The 21,196-nt window shown below is 36.3% G+C and overlaps 1 long non-coding RNA gene across 5 annotated transcripts in view; it reads right to left on the reverse strand.

The window, feature by feature from the left end:
• Positions 1–21,196, reverse strand: part of LOC134483413 (uncharacterized) — a 723,689-nt gene that overhangs the window by 369,461 nt on the left and 333,032 nt on the right. For 3 of the 5 annotated variants that reach the window (XR_010060293.1, XR_010060294.1, XR_010060295.1), the window contains exons 29-31: positions 3,172–3,292; positions 884–1,107; positions 417–531 (exon numbers count right to left, since the gene is read on the reverse strand). The exons of the other annotated variants lie outside the window; for them this stretch is intronic. This is a non-coding gene — a long non-coding RNA (uncharacterized LOC134483413). The remainder of the gene's footprint in view (positions 1–416; positions 532–883; positions 1,108–3,171; positions 3,293–21,196) is intronic. 5 annotated transcript variants of the gene reach the window in all.

The following is a 21,196-nucleotide window of genomic DNA, read 5'->3' on the forward strand; positions in this document are numbered from 1 at the left end:
TGAAGAAGTAGTTCAAACTTCAAAGAAGAAGAAAAGAGGGCTATTTGAAACATCATGGGATATTTGAATGACAGAATGCTATCTCCAGGGATATTTTTTGCACAGCAATGTTGTATCTCCTAATCTTCCCCAAACAGCCATGGACATGGAGTCAGGTATTTGAAAATTTGAAAGTAATATTGGACATGTCAATCAAACCACTGTGTTCTGAATCTTGTCATCACAGTCTTACCACCAAATCACAATACTATCATATATTATACAATTTTAAAAGACCCTATCATCTTTCATAGAATGGATATTGTTTAAAAGTTGAAATTATTTCTGGACCTCAACTCAATACATTCAATGTAACTGCTATAAAATGAAAAGCAATTAAATTCTTACAGCATACAACAGCACAGAACATATATCACCTTTCCTCTGATATGGATTCAGACTGTCCAGAGAAATCCATAGGATGGTCTTGAGATTCATATTTTTCTGCCTCTTTCTCCTGGGTGGTGTTGTTCCTTGTGTGTATAATCCAACCTGCATTTGTGATGAAGTTCAAGCTTAAATCTGTTTAGTTAGGCAAGTACTTTACCAAATATTGAATGAATATCAAACATGTCTGTCCTGGCACTTGCAGAGTCCCACAGCCTTGCCGTTTCAAACAGTTTACATATGCAGTACCTTAAAGAATCCAGTAACTTTTTACAATCCACATTTTTTGTAAGAGTCCAAAGTCTCATTTGGAAAATATGGTCTTGTAAAATCAAAATAAAAGTTTTAAACTACTTTATTACTTCAAGAGAATAATCAAGCTACAATGTGAACAAAGCAAAAATGAAACTTCAATCATATTAATAACTCAATATCTTAATAATTGTGATCCACTTACTTTTTTCTGGCATCTGTTAAAGATCTCCATAACTTCTCTAGCTCTTCCTCTGTAGCACATATACAGTTGGACATTCGGGCTAGAGCTGTCTCCAACCCATTGGTGCTGCTGATCTTGTCTATCATCCTATGCTATTTGCACATGCCCCATACTGGGGAACCTTGCAGCCAATGAGTTGCACTTGAACCATTAGTCTCTTCTGTCATGTTTTCAGAAATCAATCCCTGCCACAAAGTGACAAGCCAGAGCTGTTGTCAATGACATCTCCATGCCTGCATAACTAGCGATAAGGGTAGGTGATAGACTTATGACCTCATCATTTATGAGCACAGTTTATGCACCTTCACCTTGAGGCATCACTTCTCAGAGACTTCACATCTGATTGAACGTTTAGACCAAAATGGTCAGCATTTATTATCCAGACACAAAAGCATTTCCTTCTCTTTAGTAACTCTGGTATTGAAATTACTGAATGGTAATTTCTTCCAGTACATTTGGGAAGCAAGGTTTAGTTCATGAGGGAATAAAAATCCAAGGACACTAGATAAAATACAGAATGAAAAATAAATTGTAATTTTCTTGATCTTGGATTATATATTTAGTATAATAAAAAAATAAAGAGAGAAAGACAGAGAAAAAGAAGGTGGAGATAGAAGAGATAGATAGGTAGATAGATAGATAGATAGATAGATAGATAGATAGATGATAGATAGATAGATAGATAGATAGATAGATAGATAGATAGATAGATAGATAGATAAAGCAAGATAAATCTGAAGAATCAGTGCATAGCAAAAATGGAAGCCAATAGTGGAAATTGAGAAAATAGACTAACTGAGAAGACATTACTCAAAATGTCTACAAATATCTGGTGATTTGCACTGCAGGTCACCAGTTTTCCCTTCTAGGTCCCAGTTTCCCAACTCCTACAAACCAGTAGTCTGCTCAGAGGAAGAATCCCTTATTTGTACAGATTTTGACAAGTACAAACTTTTGAAAAAGACCTCGAGTGTCTGAAGAAAAGAGAATATTGCAGAGGACAGTGAACATTATTGTTTCAAAACTAATGGTAAGGATGGATTGAGGAAATATTCTTGTAACAAAGGTACAGCAAAAGTAAGTTTTGCTCAAGAACTCTGGAAGGAAAATGGGATTCAAACTAAAATTCCCAAAGCAAGAGGTATTACAAACATGGTTTCAGGGCAAGTGCAGGGTACACAACTGCTTAAGCTGGGGCCTTGTCTGAGAAGTGTTCTTGTCGATTTAGGCAGATTTAATGTTCAAGATATCTAGTCACTAATGCAGTCTTGGCAAACTCAGTATGAAGGAAGGAGAGATAGGAGGTGGTAAGATCGGTATAGAGGACAGAAATTAAATGAACAATGTGCATCTGATAATTAAGTAGAAAGATACTTTTGATAAAGTTCTTTCCTTGGGGAGAAAGGAATGGGAAAATGCTACAGTGGTACTAGACAGAACAATTTAAATCAGCTCCTAAGCCTATTCCTCAAATTTCAAAGCCTAGCTTTATAACTGTTCCCTAGACCTCTCTTAACAAGAATTAGGAAACACCAGTCATTTTTATAGAGAATAGTAAAAGTTTCTCATGAGTGAAAACTGAATACCTCTTACACACGAGGTTACAGGAAATTGAATCTTTTTTAGTATATAAACAAGGATTGTTTGAAATATCACTTGGATCTTCTTCATTGCATTTTCTAGCATCTTAAGTGAACATCATTGGTTTTTTTCAAAGACCAACCAGGCTTAATTTCCTGAAACAAAATTAGAAAGACTGCTCTACCAAGAGGTCATGGATAGTCATTAATTCTTTTGTTACATAATCTTGGTTTTAAAATCCTAGATAGATATATTTGTGGTATTACCTAATGTCTGAATTTATGGTATAACAAGATGTCCGACTAGTCGTCAGATTTGCTGGCCAGAATTTTTCAAGTAGACCTGATTTCCTTTTAATTTTGCCAATTGCAAAGATAGATATTTAAATAGACTATTTTAGTGGTTGGGACTTTGTATTAGTGTTTGAATATATGTTTAAGGAGCAAATGTCTGCAGGGATTGAAGAAGGAAGAAGAGTGAATCTTCAGCACCAGTGTGAGTGACTTCACAGATCATAACAAGCAGACATATAGGAGATGTTAATTGAATAATTTCTCTGGAAGTTTAAAGCATAGTTAAATTTTTGTGAGATTTGTCTAAATTATTCAAAACATCAAAATAAATTTTAAACTTTTACACCTAAATTAATTAATTAATTAATTAATTACCTCTTGTCAGCTGCTGTATGCTGTCTGGTGTTCTGGTGTTTGAGAGATCTTGGGGGTCCAGGTTAATTGAGACTACTATACCCTCTACAGGGTGGTCCTCCTCATCCTCAGCTTTTTCCAGCTGTTCCCAAATTAAACGACAGGAATCATTAGCTTCTGTCCATTGGTTGGGTATAAGTACCTGCATCTGACTTTTTCAGCTGCTTGATGGGCCTTTCAGAGGGCAGTCATGCTAGGCTCCTATTTGTAAGCACACCCCAGCATCAGTACTAGTGTCAGGACTTTGGGCTTCCCCTTGAACCGGATCCCACTTTGGGCCTGTTTCTCGATCTTTTTTTTTCTCAGGTTCCTCTCCATTTCCATCCCTGCAGTTCTTTTAGAATAAAATAATTATGGGTCAGAGTTTTGACAGTGGGATAGGAACCCCATCCATCACTGGATGCCTTGTCTTTTTGTGTGAGGTGGTCTCTACCAGTTCCTCTGCGCACTGTAGGGCATTTTGTTTAAGGTCCTTCCTTTGGAGTCTTGAGAGTTTCTTACATCCCAGGTCCTTGGTATATTCTGGATGATATCCCCAAACTTCGACCCCTTGAAATTGCCTGTTTCCTTTCTTTCTGTTGGACTTAGGGTTTCAGTCCTTTCTCCCACACAATACCAGATCATCTTCTCCTTTTCCTCGCCTGCCCCATGTCCCCTTTCCCTCCCTGATCAATCAAACCTCCACCTTGTTATTGTTGTCTTCCCACTCCCAGATGGGATTGAAGTGTCCTCACTTGGGCCCTTTGGTTTGCTGAACTTTCTGAATTCTGTTAACTGGATCTTGATTATTACATATTTTTTCTTTAACTAATATCAACCTATAAGTGAGAACATACCATGCATGTACTTTTGGGTCTTAGTTACCTCCCTCAGGGTGATTTTTTTTTTTAGTTCCATCCTTTTGCCTGTAAAAATCAGGATGTCCTCGTTCTTAATAGCTGAGTGGTATTCCACTGTGTAAAGGAACCACATTTACTGGACTCATTCTTCTTTCATGGGACACCTGTTCTGTTTTCCAGCTTCTAACTATCAAAACATGGCTCCTGTGAAAAATGTGGAACATGTGCCCCTGTAGCATGGTGGGCCCTCTTTTGGGTATATTCCAAAGAGTGGTATTGTTGCTTCTTCAGGTAGACCTATTACCAATTTTTTGAGGAACGTCTGATTGATTACCAGTGTGGTTGTACCAGGTTCCAATACCAGCAGTTGGGAGTGTTCCTCCTTCTCCACATACTTGACAACATGCACTTTCTCCTGAGGCTTTATCTTAGTCATTCTCATTGATGTAAAGTGGAAACTCATGGTCATTTTCATTACATTTCTCACATCACTAAGGACTTTGTACATTTCTTTAGGTGCTTCTCAATCATTCAAGATCCCTCTGTTGTGAATTCTCTTTTTACTTCTATAACCCACTCTTTGTTTGGATATTTTTCTGTTTTTCTTTTTTGGTTAGTTTCTTGAGTTTTTTAATATATGTTTGATATGAGCCCTCTATCATATGTGGAGGTAGGGAAGAATTTATCCTATCTATAGGTTATTTCCCTAATTTCTTTCTCAGTCAATTTATCATTTGTATAAAGGAAGGCTACTGATTTATTTGAGTTAATTTTATATTTGTCAACTTTGCTGAACTTGTTTATCTGTTGGGGTAATTCTCTGGAAGAATGTTTGTGAATGATTACATATACTATCATATCATATGCATATAATGATAACTTTATTTCTTCTTTGCAATTTTATATCTGCTTGATCTCTTTTTGTTGCCTTATTTTTCTAGCTAGCACTTTGAGTATTATATTTATTATATATCGGGAAAGTGAACATCCTTCTCTTGTCTCCCATTATAGTGTGATTATTTCAGGTGTCTCTCCATTTACTTGGTGTTGGCTGTTTGTTTGTAGTAAATTTTTTTTTGTTTAGGTATGGCCTTGGATTCCTGATTTATCCAATACTTTAAACATGAGAGACTGTTATATTTTGCCAAATGCTATTTCTGCGTCTAAGGAGATGATCCTGTAATTTTCTTCTTTGAGTTTGTTTATATGGATTTATATGAGTTTTTTAAGTAAATTACTTAAACAGATTTTTATACATTGCACATTTCGAATGTCCTCTCCCTTCCTTGGTTCTCCTAAAAGGCCCCTGCCTCTCAACCTCCCGAGTCCTGTTTCCATGAACATGATTTTCCCATGCCCTCAACTCCAGACTCACTGACCTAGCACTGAGCCTTCACAGGACCAAGGGCCTCCCCTCTCATTGATGCCAGATAAGGCCATCCTATGCTATATAGGCAGCTGGAGCCATGAGTCCCTCCATGTATATTCTTTGGTTGGTGGTTTAGTCCTTGAGAGCTCTGCTGTGTTTGGTCAATGATATTGTGGTTTTTCCGATGGGGTTTCAAAACCCTTTAGCTTCTTCAGGTCCTCCCCAACACTTCATTTGGGTCCCAGTGCTCAGTATGATGTTTGGCTGCAATTATCCACATCTGTATTGGTAAGGCTCTGACAGAGACTCTCAGCAGATAGTTATATCATGCTCCTCTCAGGAAGCACTTCTATGCCTCAGCAATAGTATCTGCATCTGGTATATGCCTACAGCGTAGATCTCTAGGTGGGGCAATCAGTGGATGACCTTTCCTTCAGTCTCTGCTCCACTTTTTATCTCTGCCTTTCCTTTAGACAGGTGTAATTGTAGGTTAATATTGGTGAGATCGGTCAGTGGCCCTATGCCTCAATTGCAGACTGTGCCTAATCTCCAGATATGGTCTCTACTGATTCTCTCTACTATTTTTTAGGTATTTCAGCTAATGTAATCCCCACCGGGTCCTTGCTTTCCTGGTATATGGGACTTTCTGTTGGCTACAACAGTTCACCATGCTACATTCCTAGAAACTTCCGCTCAATTTCCTGACCATCTGTACATTTATCCAGTCTCCTCCCATACCTGGATTCTGCCTCCCCCTTTTCCCTCCCACTCCTCTTTTTCTGCCAATTCCCTCTCACCCTCTACCTTTTATTATTGTTTTATTTCCCCTTCTTAGAAGAAGCGAAACATCTACAAATTGGTCTTCCATCTTCTTGACTTTCTTATGGTCTTTCAGTTGTATTGTGGGTGTTCTGAAATTTTTTTGCTAATATCCATTTACTGGTGAGCACACACCATTTATGTTTATTTCTGACTGGGTTAGCTTACGCAGGATGATATTTACTAGTTCCATTCATTTGCCTAAGTATTTCATGAGGTTATTGTTTTTAAAAGCTGAATAGTATTCCTTTGTATAAATGTACCACATTTTCTGCATACATTCCTCTCTTGGAGGACATCTGGGTTTCAGCTTCTGGCTATTATAAATAAGGCTGTTATGAACATAGTGGAGCATGTGTCCTTGTTATATGTTGGAGCATCATTTTAGTATGTGTCATGAATTGGTATAGCTGACTCCTCAGGTAATACTATCTCCAATTTTCTGAGTGATTTCTCTGAGTGACACACATCCTCACCAGCTTCTTCTGCCACCTGAGTTTCTGATCTAAGGCATTCTGACTTGTATGAGGTGGAATCTCAGTGTCATTTTGATTCCTTTTCCCTGAATACTGAGAAATCCCTTGGGACAAAGGGAGGTTTTAATGATAATACAAAATATTAATATAAAACTTGGCTTCCTTAATATGTTAAACAAAATATTTTTTAAAGCTGCTGCCATCTTCAGAGGATATTTGAGACTAAGCAGTTGTGTCCACAGGTTGAGGATTGAATACAAGAGCTCAAAGATATTTAACATTTCTACTTATGTAAGAAAAAGTCCTTGAATTCTCAGACATTATAGTCTAATTGTTGTAATATATTTATTCTCAGGTAATAGCTACAACTGCGTACAATAAATAGTTGGCTGCTGGAGGAAATTACAAAAAGCAAAAAGATTGACATAATGTTTAGACAGAAATGTTAGAGTAAATTACAGGCCATTTTCACACAATTTGCAGCACACCATGTTATGAAGACTGGGACATAATTCTTTCCTATGGTATCAAAATTTCCCTGGCTCTTAAGACTGGGTACAGATATCAGCAAACCTCCACATCTCTATCAGAAATTCCATGGAAAGTGAATTTTCAAGGAATTTGACTTTCAATTTTATTTTGTTATGATGATGTTGAGAATTAGAGTAAACATTAATTTAGGCAAGATCCATATTTGATGGTAGAATTCTCCAAAACTATTACGGTTTTTTATTGGAAAGGAGAAATTTGATTAAAAAGGGAAGATCTTTTTGAAAAAAAACTTTAATTATTGGAATGACACTGTTAAACACAAGTAGAGCATTGGACAATCACAAAGCTCTAGAGATAGATACCTGAACCTATAGGGGAAAACAGTTATAGCAGAAACGAGAAAAACAGCAACAACAAAATATTTAAATGTCCTAAAAATGACATTGTTTCCTTCCTCAATCAAATTTCATCCAGAATACAGAATCTTTTATTTAGGATATATGTATATTTCACATATAATTCTATTTTAATAAGAACCATGTTTGGATCCTGTAATAGTCTATCTGTTGTAATATATTTATTCTCAGATAATATTGAAACTGTCTCAGTTTCCTCACTTGATGTGGGCACATCTCATTGGTCTTTTGCTATTGGATTCAATAATAGACCACATCAACCCTTTTTATAAAAGATGGTTTTGTGAAATAGTTTGCAAAGTACTACAGAGAGCTGCTTTAACCTTTGTTTTGCAAGAACCACATTTTTCTATAAGCAAGAATCCACTTGTCTTCCTATCTGAGTATGTTTCTCATTCCTCCTGTTTTCAAGATGGTTTCTTATCACTCTGATCCTTTTTGAGCCAGCCTTCCTCAGTAGTTAGACATTTTTCATCCACTGGCCCTCCACTTACTCTTTGGCTGTAAATTATTTGCTAAGATCCAATGCTAAACTCTGATATAACCAAAATGAGTTCACAAAAAGACTACATTGAAGTTTCTTTTGCTTTCTTAACAAACTGCTTTTCTGACAATATAAAAAGAGTAATAAATATTTTTTTAAAAAAGGACAAGTATTTGTTTAAAGTCACTGAGACGACTATCCATACACTGTAATTGGCATAATTCTTGAGGACAAATTATGTGGCACTGAAACAAGCATCTCTTATAAAATTTGTCTCTGCCTTCTGTGTTTAGATACATTTTGGCGGATATATTAAAGAACTGCAGAATTCAAAGTATGTCCTTTATTAGATATCCACATTCCATTTAAAGAATCACATCTAAATTTACGTTTAAAACAATAAAAACAGCTTACGAATCTGCTAAAAATTCCAAGAAAAAAATTTCATTTTAAAATTATGCGAAGTGGTTCGTGATTTCTGTGATCCCTCAATTACAGCTGAACTCTTCACTTCCTTATTTAGAAAGCAAAACATAGTTTTCGGCGCATTTGTAAATTTACATTTGAAAAAAAACATGACTACCGAAAAACAGGAGGACTTGTACTACTCGTATAATTACGAATTCATTCAAACGAAAATATCCTAAACATGAAAAGTGGAAAAGCAAACGACGGTTTTGTGTTCCTGCAAGCATATTAAGTTAATGAAAGCGGGTGTCACTTCTAAGCTTGGCTCCAGAGGAAGTTGAAAACCGAAAGGAATTTTGGTCCTTGTAGTTTCCTCAGGTTAATAGTCTTTCCCGAAGCCTGGAAGCTGGGGATGGTGGGGTGAGGGAGGGGTGAGACATTGCAGCCTGCAGCGCTTTTATGACTTACTTCCTGTAGCGGGTCTACTGATTGGAGCAGCACTCTGCAATTGGATCTTATTCATTGTTGATTATAGTGAAAAGAAAAGGATTCCTCGGTATTTTCTAGAAAGCATCTTATTTTCTAATTAATGTAACACTAAAGGATTTTGTGTGTGTGTGTGTGTGATAGCTACTCTTGGCTGACACCTTATATAAAATCAGGAATTAGGCAAAAGTCCAGATTTGAGGACACTTTTGAATACGTTTTACTAGTTTTAAATTGGAATGACTACTTTCAATCTGGATCTTTGAGATGTGAAGATGCAACATTTAATTTATTATTTAAAATCTGACTTTAATATGGGTTGCATCTTCTACTGTAATCCTATGAAAGGACAGGGTAGAAGGAATGTTTTTCTGTTTCCCTTCCTTGATTTTACCTCACTACCATATCCATTACTTAATTGTTCTTAAAGACTGCTTTCATCATAATCCTGTTGTATAACACAGAGCAGCTAAGACATGTAGCATGAACAACTACAAGGTTCTTGGATCATCTATTCATAGACAGCTATTATTCAGCTAGATTGACTTCGGCCTGTAAATCATTTGAAAGCATCTCAGGTAGGAAATTATATATTTATTTCATAATTTCTGTTACTCTAGCAATCCATGACTAATAAAAAGAGTGAACAGGAAATTATACTATTTTTACTGATATCAACATGTTTAAGGTAGATGGGCGATTCCAGTTTCACTGGGCAAAATTGGGAAAAGAATGATTTAAAATGAAGAATCATGTTTCTATACAAAAACTGTTTTAATAAGAAAGTAATCCTCCAATTTTAATTAAAGGGGATCTCTATAACATAAAAGAGGTCTCTTTGAGTCTTAATAAGATGCAATGTTGCCATTAAATATCCTACTTAATCAACATGAAATATATTCTTACTTGAACTCTCAGTGGCAGTTAGCAATGTCACTGGGTGCATATCTTTTTTTGCAGGCTTGTAGTGATTCAGAGATTGGTTCTGAGGATTTTTCAGCAAGTGTCTCCATTCCTTTGAGAATAACTTCTCTTTGTGCAATAAGGGGCTTTTGTTTAAAAACTGAGATTAGTATAGAATAAAATTGGAAAAATACAACACCTCATCATGTTAAAATTCTTGGAAAGATCAAAAATTCACAGAACATACCTAAACATAATAAAAAATATACAGAAAACTAACAGCCACCATCAAATTTAATGGAGAGAAACTTGAAACAGTTCAATAGTAAATCAGTAACAAAACAAGGCTGATCACTGTTTCTCTTTTTATCCAATACGTTACTTGATGTTCTAGCCAGAACAATTAGAAAATCAAAAATGTCAAAGGGAAACAAATAGGAAAGGAAGAAGTTAAAATATCACTATTGGCAGATTAAATGACAGTATACTTAAGTGACCCCATAGTTCGACCAGAGAATAATTAAGCCTGATAAAAAACTTGACCAAAGTGGCTGAATATAAAATTAGCTCAAATCAATAGCCTTCTTCTATGGAAAATGCAAAGGTACCAAGAAAGATAATAGGAAAACAACACCCTTTATAATAGCCACAAATAATATAAAATATCTTGCTGTGACCCTAACTAGCAAGTGAAAGGTCTGTATGACAAGAATTTTAAATCTCTGAAGAAAGAAATAAAAAAGACCACAGAAAATTGTAAGACTTCCCATGATCGTGGAGGAGTAGGATTAACATAGTAAATATGTTAATTTCTCAAAAGCAATCACACTTTCCATGAAATCCCGATCAAAATTCCAACTCAATTTTTCACAAATATAGAAAGACTAATTCTCAACCTTTTCTGGAATAATAAAAAACCCAGTATAGTGACAATTATATCCAACAATTAAGGAACTTCTGCGTGAATCACTATCCCTGAACTCAAGCTTTGTTACAAAGCAATAGTGATAAAAACTGAATGGTATTGGTACAGAGACAGCCAGGTAGATGAACACAATAGAACTGAAGACCCAGAAATGAAACCACACACGTATGTTCACCTGATCATTGACAAAGAAGTGAAAACAGTACAGTAAAAAGTAAGCATTTTCAACAAATGGTGCTGGTCTCACTGGAGATCTGCAAATAGAAAAATGGATATTGAACGATTTTTATCTTCTTTTACAATTCTCAACTCCAAGTGGAACAAGGACCTGCACATGAAACCAGATACACTGAATCTGATAGAAGAAAAAATGGGAAAGAGCCTTGATCATATTGTCACAGGGCAAAACATCCAAACAGAACTCCAATGGCTCAGGCTTTGAGATCAACAATTGATAAATGGGACCCCATTAAACTGAACATTTCTGTAAGGCAAAGGACACTGTTTAAAGGAAAAACAACAACAAGAACGTAACAATCCTATATCTGATAGAGATGTAATATCCAAAATATACAAAGACGCAATAATTTAGAGTCCAGAGAATCAAGTAATCCAATTTAAAAATGGCATATAGAGCTAAACAGAAAATTCTCAACTGAGGAATCTAGAATGACCATGAAGTACCTAAAAAATTGTTCAACATACTTCGTCTTCAGGCAAATTGTATCAAAACATCACTTGTACTCCAGTTCATACCCAACAGAAAGGGTAAGATCAAAACCTCAGTTGACAGTAGATGGTGTCAAGGATGTGGAGAAAGAGGAACACCCATCCATTGTTGATGGGATTGTAAGCTGGTACAACCACTCTGGAAGCAGACTAGAAGTTCCTCAGAAAATTGGAAATATATTTACCTGAAGACCACTATCATTCAAAAGATTCTCCAACATATAACAAGAACATGTGTTTGGTTATGTTCATGGCAGCCTTATTATAAGAGCCAGAAGCTGGGATCGACCCAGATGTCTCTCAACGGACGAAGGGATACAGAAAACATGGTATGTTTACACAATAGAATACTACTTAGCTAGTAAAAATGAAGACTTCGCCAATATTGAAGGCAAATGGGTGGAACTTGAAAATATCATCATGAATATGATAACTCTGATCCAAAAAGACACTCCTAGTTTTACCTCACTGATAACTAGATATTAGCCTCAAATCTCAGAACTCCCATGACTCACAGACCCTGTGAAGCTTACCAAGTATGGATGCTTCCATCCCATTTAGAGGTGGGAAAAAATAATCATGGGAGGCAGAGGCAAAGAAGGACTTGGAATACGGGAGTCTGTTGTGGGGGGAAAAAGGGAGGGGAGGGTCAGTTGTGGGATGAGACTGGAGAGAAGTGCAGAATGACTGGATAATGAATACAAATATGATGCAGGCTTGAGGTATGGAGGGGGACTAGAAAGTCCAAGATGCCAGGGATGGAAGAGGCCCTCAGGACATAAGAGGGATTATGTTAGCTAAGATACACAAAAGAGTGGAGATACTACTTGAAGAAACCAACTTTCATAGATAGACATGGTCTCCAATTGAGGGATAGAGCCATCCACCCACCTCAAATTCTTTAACACAGAGATGTTCATGTGTAAAGAAAATGCAAAAAAAATGAATCAGAGACTGAAGGAGAGACTATCTAGTACCCGCCCCACTTTGGCAACCATCCATTTGCAGAGGCAAAAAATACTATTGCTGCCAAGAAGTGTTTTCAGATAGGAATCTATTATAACTATCCTTTTAGAGGCTCTAGCCCCTAAAATAGATGCAACTCCTGACAGGCAGCAAGTAGACTGATCCCAGGGACCCCAGTGGAAGAGTTATGGGAAGGAATGCAGCCAATATATGGTTTGCAATCTCTGGAAGAGCAGCTTTATCAACTATCTGGATTCTTCAAAGCCCCCAGGAACAATTACCAAACAATCAGTATGATACTTGAGTCCATGGCTCCAGCTACATGTGTAGCAGAGGACTGCCTTATTTAGCATCATGGTAAGACTGTGTTATTACAGAGACTTTACATTCTATTTGCTTCACGATGAGAAATCAAATATAAGCTATACAGGAAACTTTCCTTGCTGGCTAGTTTTAATAATGCTAGAAGATGACTCTGTATTTTCTAAGTACAGGGAAAACTTCATAATTTTCTTATCCATTGATAAACCTTAAATGCTAAATTATTGGCCTGCCAGGTCAAATGCACTCGTAGTGTAATTTTGGCAATACTACTTATTCAAGTAACCAACCTCATTCTTGATTAGAATCAATGCCTTTTCTGCAGCAGAGAATTCCGGAATGGTACTGCAAACATTGGCAGCAAACATACCTAAGAAATTTGTAGATCCTAGCAGAGAATATAATAATATTATTTTCCTAAATGGTCGTTTTGTCAAATACCCTTTTAACTATTCTGTTTATTTCCATAGTTACATTCTCACGATTCTTTGAGTAGATAAGACTCTTATTATAGTGGGTGTTGATTAGCACTAGAATGAATAACTGTTGAAAATACTGAGAATAAGGACTATTATTATTCAGCCACAGTTGGGACATCTCAAACAACCTGCTTTGGCATCAAAATATATTAAAGAAAAAGTTGCAGGAATTAATAAAGCTAGAGGATAAGAGAAATGCTGTGAAATGTTGTCTCTAAATTGTCATGGCTGTTGGAAATATGAACTCCAATGGTTACAGTTAAAGGTACACCGTCACAAGACCAAGGACAAATTCAAGGAAGGAGGATGAAGGTTTTCTCAAAACTCCAACCATGCATGCAGACATTGCTATTGGAGTAAATGTCTAGTAGGGAAGCAAGTGTCCTGTTTCCTTAGAAATGTGGTCACTGGTAAGGATAAAGTGAACCCATTCCAGCATTAAGGCAAGAAAGGATTAACTCAGACCTAGCGTCCTAGTAAATGAAGAAACTCAAAGTATTTTCATTAAAATCAGAAACAAGACTAGGAAGGTCACATTCCATGTCTTATTCTGTACAATATTAGGAATCTTAGGGAAGCAACAAGTGTGTAAGTTATAAAGGCAGTAGGAGTAAGAATAGCAGAAGTCAATTCATGATCATTTAAATATGATAGGATTCTATAAGTAAAGGTACTAAATATATAACCAGAAACTGCATAGTAATTACATTCAGTAAAGTTCCAGGATTAAAAGATAGTGAAACGGTAGAGGGAGAGACCTGACTCCTGAAGCTTGTACCTGTGTGTGCTGTGCCCTGTACAGGTGTGTACACATACATAAGCACAACAAAAATAATAAATAAAGTAGTAAGTAAAAAAAAGTTAGTAAAAAAATAATGTTTCTGTAATGAATATTTTGAGAAGGAAATAATAGACACAATATCCTTTACTATATATATATATATATATCATAAATTTATGTGCAACATTGTTAAATGTATTATAAATATATATTAACACCATGTTATGAAAAGTATCATTTATGTATATATATATACAAATATATATATATATATGTGTGTGTGTGTCTGTACATACAATATATATTATATATGATAACTGTAGAAAATTCAAAATTTTACAATGAAAATGTAAGTTATAAGAATAGCAAATTTAAGAAAATTAAAACAGAAAACAGCTCGACATGCTTTTTATGGTCATGGATTATCAGGGCTATTCTTATGAAAATTGCCATTCTAACAAAAGGAATTCACTTATTCAATGTAGTAATCAGTAATACCAATGCCAACCAAAACAATATAGCTGTAACATTATACGGAAACAAAAAACACAATTATTGTATAAAGAAAACATGAATAATAAAAGAGTTGTAGAAGACATTATGTCAGGTGTTGGGGATTTAGCTCAGTGGTAGAGTGCTTGCCTAGCAAGCACAAGGCCCTGGGTTCAGTAACCAGCCCCGGAAAAAAAAAAAGACATTATGTCAGATGTAAATTTATATGACATAGCTAAAATAACAAAAGTGTGTGGTATGGTATTACTATGGTATATCTATATTAATCAACACAGAAGCAAAAACCTTCAAGATGCCTCAAAGTGCTGTTGGCATTAGACACAACAGGCCTTCACTTTGGAAATACATTAAAAATATTAAATCCAAACAACATTTTGAAATAGAAAACAAAATACAATGACATAAAGGATATGACATGTCTCTGTGGACCACTGCGTTCAAGAGTTTATAATTGCCTACACTGGGTCTTCTGTTCATATCTTATAAAATTCAGTTTAGTGTTTTTATGTGATTCCTACATATGTTAGGAAGTGGGTTTCTGATTCTTCTGCCTATTTCTTTTGCAATTTTTCTCCTGTTGGGTTGCATGGTCAACACTCAGTATCATGGTTTTTGTTTATCTTATTATATTTCATTTCATTGTGCTTGGTTGTTATAATTTGGGATGCGTGGTTCTAAAGAAAAAAGGAATTAGAAATAGAAGGGAATTGAGGTGGGGAGGAACTGTGAGGAGTAGAAAAAAAGAAACTGCAATTATGGTTGATTGTATTAAAATAAATTTTCAATGAAAATATAAAATATGATACATTTTAATGAAAAATACAGTTACAAAACAACTGCAAACAAACAAACAAACAAAAGAAAAAGACAATACACATCCGTGTTGATTTTTCTGATGAAGAATGGCCAATAACCAGAAATTAGCATACTATTTTCCTATCACATAAATTTCAATCAATCAGGGGTAGAGCCAAAATAAAAAAGATAACATATCCAAAGAATGCTATACCTAATTCGCCAGTTTATTGTGGAATCTGTTCAACATTACAAAATTTAAAGAATACTAATAAACAAAAAAATCAAAGGATAATAAAGGACTGTAAACATTCAAACTAGGTTACCTTATTAGATCTCAGAAAATAAGTTTATTATTCTGTAACGCTCCTACTGCTGTGGCTTCCCTCTCACGATAATCTGTATATTAATCCTCTAGTGATTTTTCTCCTTCATATCCTTCAGGGCGTGGCAAAACCTAATTTAAATACCTGTAGAAATACTATATTTATGCAGCACCTGTATACCAACACAAATGTTCTTTTTTTATCTGACTGCCATTATTCCCACACACCAATAACCCAAAATACTGTCAGCTCTTTGAAATATTAATGTTCACTTTGTAAGAGAACTGAGATAAAGTGAGAGGGCAGATTGAAGGTTCAAGGGGAGGGCCCCTGCAGCTAACACAACACAGGACAGGAAAAAATGAAGTCAGGTATGTGTATGTAAGAGGTTTTTTTTTTGTTGTTGTTGTTTTGTTTTTTTGTATTTTATTACCTTGAGTATTTCTCATATACATTTCGAGTGTTGTTCCCTTTCCTGGTTTCCAGGCAAACATCCCCCTCCCCCTCCCCTTCTTTATGGGTGTTCCCCTCCCCATCCTCCCCTCCTTGCCACCCTCCTCCCAACAATCTAGTTCACTGGGGGTTCAGTCTTAGCAGGACCCAGGGCTTCCCCTTCCAATGGTGCTATGTAAGAGTTTTCTGATCTGATCCTTCAAAGACGTGAGATATATAGAATGATTTTCTAATTGCAACATATTTGAAACACTTAATGTGCAAAAATCATGTCTACCTAAAAAACACAGGATCAAAGTGGGAGCTGATCTTGGTTGCTGCCCTGCCTTTCTGATCATTCCTAGGGTGGATGTAACAGGCACCTTTGACTGCTTTTCTCAGAACTGAACCTGCTGCACTGACTTGATTAATCACAGTCCCAACGCCCAGTCTGTGCCTGTGAGCCAGAACAACCATGCAGTCACACATGTGTGCATGTTTCCAGGCTCCAGGGATTCAAAATCTGTTCTAAAGCTAACGACATAAGCAGGAAGTGACGAGCTTTAGGCTTTCCTATTGCTAGTATGGAAGAGGGGGATCTTCACAAGCTCTTTAGAAATCAGTTAGGAGTAAAATTAATGTATTTCCGGGGCAAAGGGGATACATAATGGAGATTTATAGTCATCTTTAGATTTCTAAAGGAAAGAAAGAGTGCTTAGGAAAAACATAACCGAAACTAGGGAATATAAAAAAGCTCTCTATACTTGTAGTACTATCATGAGAAATCACTATGGAATAACAGATAATGCCTTAACAACATTCTGCACTGTTCAGGTTTTACTTGATTAGGTGGATTTTTAAAATTTCCTATGTGTTCATGTAAGTGAAAACCTTACCATGTACAAAATATTGTTGTTTAATAAAATAATTGGTTTATCTTTCAGAAATGAAGTTTATTTCCCTCGTGTTTTAAAAAGCATTGCTATGATATAATTTTTTATTTACTTTTATCTGTTTATTTTTAAAAGAGTATTACTCATTAGAATTTTCTGGACTTGTACCTCACATTTTAGAACAGACATGCTTTGAACTCTGAGATCAACAGCTTCGGCTTCTTAAATGCTAGAAGGGAAGTCATGTGCCACCATGGATACCTAGATTCATTATTATGCTTTCAATCACTACATTTATTTTAGCAACATGGATAATGGATATGGTGAATTTGATGGTTAAGGAGTGTTTTTCCAATATCAGGTTCCCTTCGAGCATCTGAAAATTATCATTTTTCCCTTCAGCTCTGCAGATTCAGTTACCTCAATGATGTTGGCAAAGACTCTCTCCAGGTCTCTGGATATTGGCTCAGTTGTAATAAATGAGACAAATGCAGTTTTGTTAGTGGCATTTTCAAAGGTAACAGAGAACTTCAAGGCCAAATAGACACGTGGACCCTGGTAAAACAGTACGCCCACAGTGCCATCGAGGCTGCAGTTCTTCACCAAAGAGACATCTGATAGCAGAGTTTGGAGATAGCACTGTTAGTGGGCCCACTGATACATTACAACTCTGCAAGTGCAAGGGATTCTTAATCCTATTTTATGTTGTTGAATACGTTGATCTCTACAATCCAAGACCTTTAGGCATCCTGTATCGTGTCTCTCAAGTAGGGCTCTTTGTTCACTCTTGGTAAATTCCCAGGTTTCCCAGTCACTTTATTTTGAATCATTTAGGTATATTTCTCTCTGTTTCTCTCGTTCTCTCTTTCTGTCTCTCAGCCTCTATCTGTCTATCTGTATATTCTTCTCTGATGATTCTATGATTACTGCCTTAAATATGTGTTTAGCCAATGTTTTGATGCTGTTATTACTGCCATTATGTCATAATCTCTTTGCTTCCTTGATACTAGTCAGAACCAATAATTAAAAACAGACATAGATTGTCTAATTCATATATATTTAACAGATCCTCTCGATCGTGTCAGAAATCTGCTTTTTATAACATGAAATGTTTAAGTTTACTAGGACAGATAGAGACCTCCAAATCCTCACAGATACCTGGCACAAGATATCCAAGATGATGTCAGAACGACAAGTGTCTCTACCTGGATTACGGTACAATGGCAACTATGAGAGATGAGGTCATTTTCTTGCCTGCTGCCAGGGCTCACCCTAATCTGTAGACAAACAGAGGACACCCAGAGAATTAAATGTCTCATATTGCCTAGGACAAGGTGAGTCATTGCTCCAAAATTCCTTCTATACAGGAGAGCCTCTCATCTCTAGGCCTGATGGGCAGACTACCTTTGCATGAGTTGTGATGGGAACACAGGGACCTGGAAAAACTGTTTAGGTAATGATCTACAGACTAACCTATGTCATTTTATTTAATATATTACATCTAGATTATAATTTATTGTTCCCAGTTTTCTGATTACATTGAAGCTAAACTAATGAAAGTGTGACAGCTGAAAACAGACAACTAGTCCCTTACCCCAAGGTAATCCACTAATATATTTGGTAATTAGTCTATTCACTAACTAATTAAGAATATCAGATCTGTTATTAAAATACAAAGGTTTGCCTTGCTCATAGACTTCATGGTAAAGGATATACAAGTTCAGATGAACTTACACAGATGAAATCTTCTGCTAATTCCTTACCTAACCTCAGTTTTCAGTTACTAAATATTTCATATTTCTTCCCCTTACTATGTCATTGTTGTATTAGGACTTTAACAGTTTAAAATTCTAATTCTTTTCAAGGGAGTTTTGATAAATTAGCCTAACCATAGTAAAACATTCCAATATATGACCCAACTTTAATAATCACAAGCTAAAATTCTGTTTCCTTTGATTGTCTTCTAAATATATACTTAAACAATATCTCATGCTATATTTAAACTATCATCTATCAAAGTTACAAATTTAAGTTTCTTTTCGCTGTCTTCTATCTACAGACTTGAAATGTTTCATACACTAAATTCATGTGATCTACAATCAAATTCACAATAACATCAAATTTTGATAGACTTTTTAATGCACAACTAAATGCTTTTCATTATACTAAATTTATACCTATTCATTCTCCTAGAGAGAAGCCCTTCTTTCTCCTTCTGCTTCCCAAAAGACTTTTGTCTTCCCTAATCTCAGTTTAAACACTGTTCATGGTATTAACAAGCATCTCTTTTGCAAATTCATACACTCCGGGAAACACACTCAGATCTACCTCTCATGGACCAAACAGGCTCCATCTTCCAATCAATAGCCAAGTTTCTACCTGTTCCCTATTCCTCTCCTGTTCCCTGGATTTGAAACTCTCATCTCAACCACCAAGGCTTAAGGGTTTCAAATATACACTTATGAAAACTTATTTTTCCCCAAACTTATTTAACTTTATTTTCTACCTCGTGTGTGTGTGTGTGTGTGTGTGTGTGTGTTTGTGTGTGTGTGCGCGCGCGAGTGTGCATGCATGTTAAGTGTGTGTGTTTCTATGTTTGTGTGTGGTTGGGACTGGTGGCATACATGAGGGCACGTGTTTCAGCATTTTGACGAATCCGGGCATTTACTAAAACTCTATATCCAGGACAGCTCCAGGAGAGCAACCCACAGAAGCTCCAGCCTATTCTCATAGAAACAAGCACTTTTCTGGGCCTTCACCTTCCAAACTACAAATGGACAGACCCCAAACAGCAAGGAAACTTAGAAATCTCCTAAGACTTGACCAACATCTCTATCCCCATTTTCTTAGGTTTCCTAGAGACATATCACTCCAAAGTCAGCAAGAAGCAGATAAAGGTCACATTGAATCTATTGCTGATATACCATCACGTCTTTCTAGTTTCTCCTATTTTTTATTAGACAAAAATGGAGGAATTTTAGCACCTTAACGTGTTTTCTTTTAGGCTCCACCAAACAGATATTAGCAACAGCCAGGTAGGCTTGGCTTGCAATAAATTGGACTTTTGGCCTCTCTTCACTTTCTCTGACTCCCTTCTACCTCTCTCCGTTCTCCACATGTGGTTGGCTGGCCTCATCTCTCTGTCTCTCTTTCTCTCTCTGCCTCTCTTTCTCTCTCTGTTTCTCTCTTTCTCTCTCTTTTTCTCTCTGTGTGTGTCTCTGTGTCTGTCTCTCTCTATGTCTGTCTCTGTATCTCTCTGTCTCTGTGTCTCTGTCTTTCTCTGTCTCTCTCTCTGTCTCTCTCTGTCTCTGTCTGTCTCTGTCTCTCTCTCTCCTTCTACTTCTACCTACCTCCCCTTCTTATGCCCAAATAAATTCTCTCCTAGAGTAGACCTGTCCTATGTCTGTTCCCTCTGAGGAAGGAATTAATCTGTATGGGCTTGCTGAGGCAAGTCCTCTAACCAAACCATACCACAATCCACAAAATATATCCTTGGCTTTACAACCACACCAAACTCTGATTTATATTTGAAAAGCATGTACTGTGCATTATAAAATCGTGGAAAGAAAAATATTCAAAAATAAAAAAGTTGTCTCTGACTATATATGGAAATAACTTGCTTCATACCCATGACAGAACTTTCAGAAACTATACCTTTGTGGCTAAATTTGATTCAATGTAACAATGAGCAGATACATATGGTAACATATCAATTCATGCCATGCTGAGAGGAGGGGATGACCACCCATAAACAGACTGTGCTACTGCAGGTCACTCCCTCTGAAGGTTCTGCCAAAGCTGGAGAAGTTTAAATCTTCTTGAAAACATATGCCTTTTGCCTAATATCCTGTAGTTTAAAGATACCTATCAAATACTGATTAGTTGGAGGAAAAAGTCAGTAAAACTACAATGCAGCAGTGTTGTATTTGTCAAAGTTGTCAGAGGATGCCTGGGAGGGAGTATTTAATAAGACAAAGCTGATTCCATATTTTTAAAGGCAAAATTTATATCAATAGCACTTTCCAGATGTGGAGTTTCCTGTGTAGAATACACTGGCTTTGAATGCAATCCTTCCTACTTCATGTACCTCTGAGCAGATTAAGATTAAGGCAGTTTTATCATGGATTAGTATAC

Source organism: Rattus norvegicus, chromosome 1 (genome assembly GCF_036323735.1).
Source record: "Rattus norvegicus strain BN/NHsdMcwi chromosome 1, GRCr8, whole genome shotgun sequence".
Taxonomy (NCBI): Eukaryota; Metazoa; Chordata; class Mammalia; order Rodentia; family Muridae; genus Rattus; species Rattus norvegicus.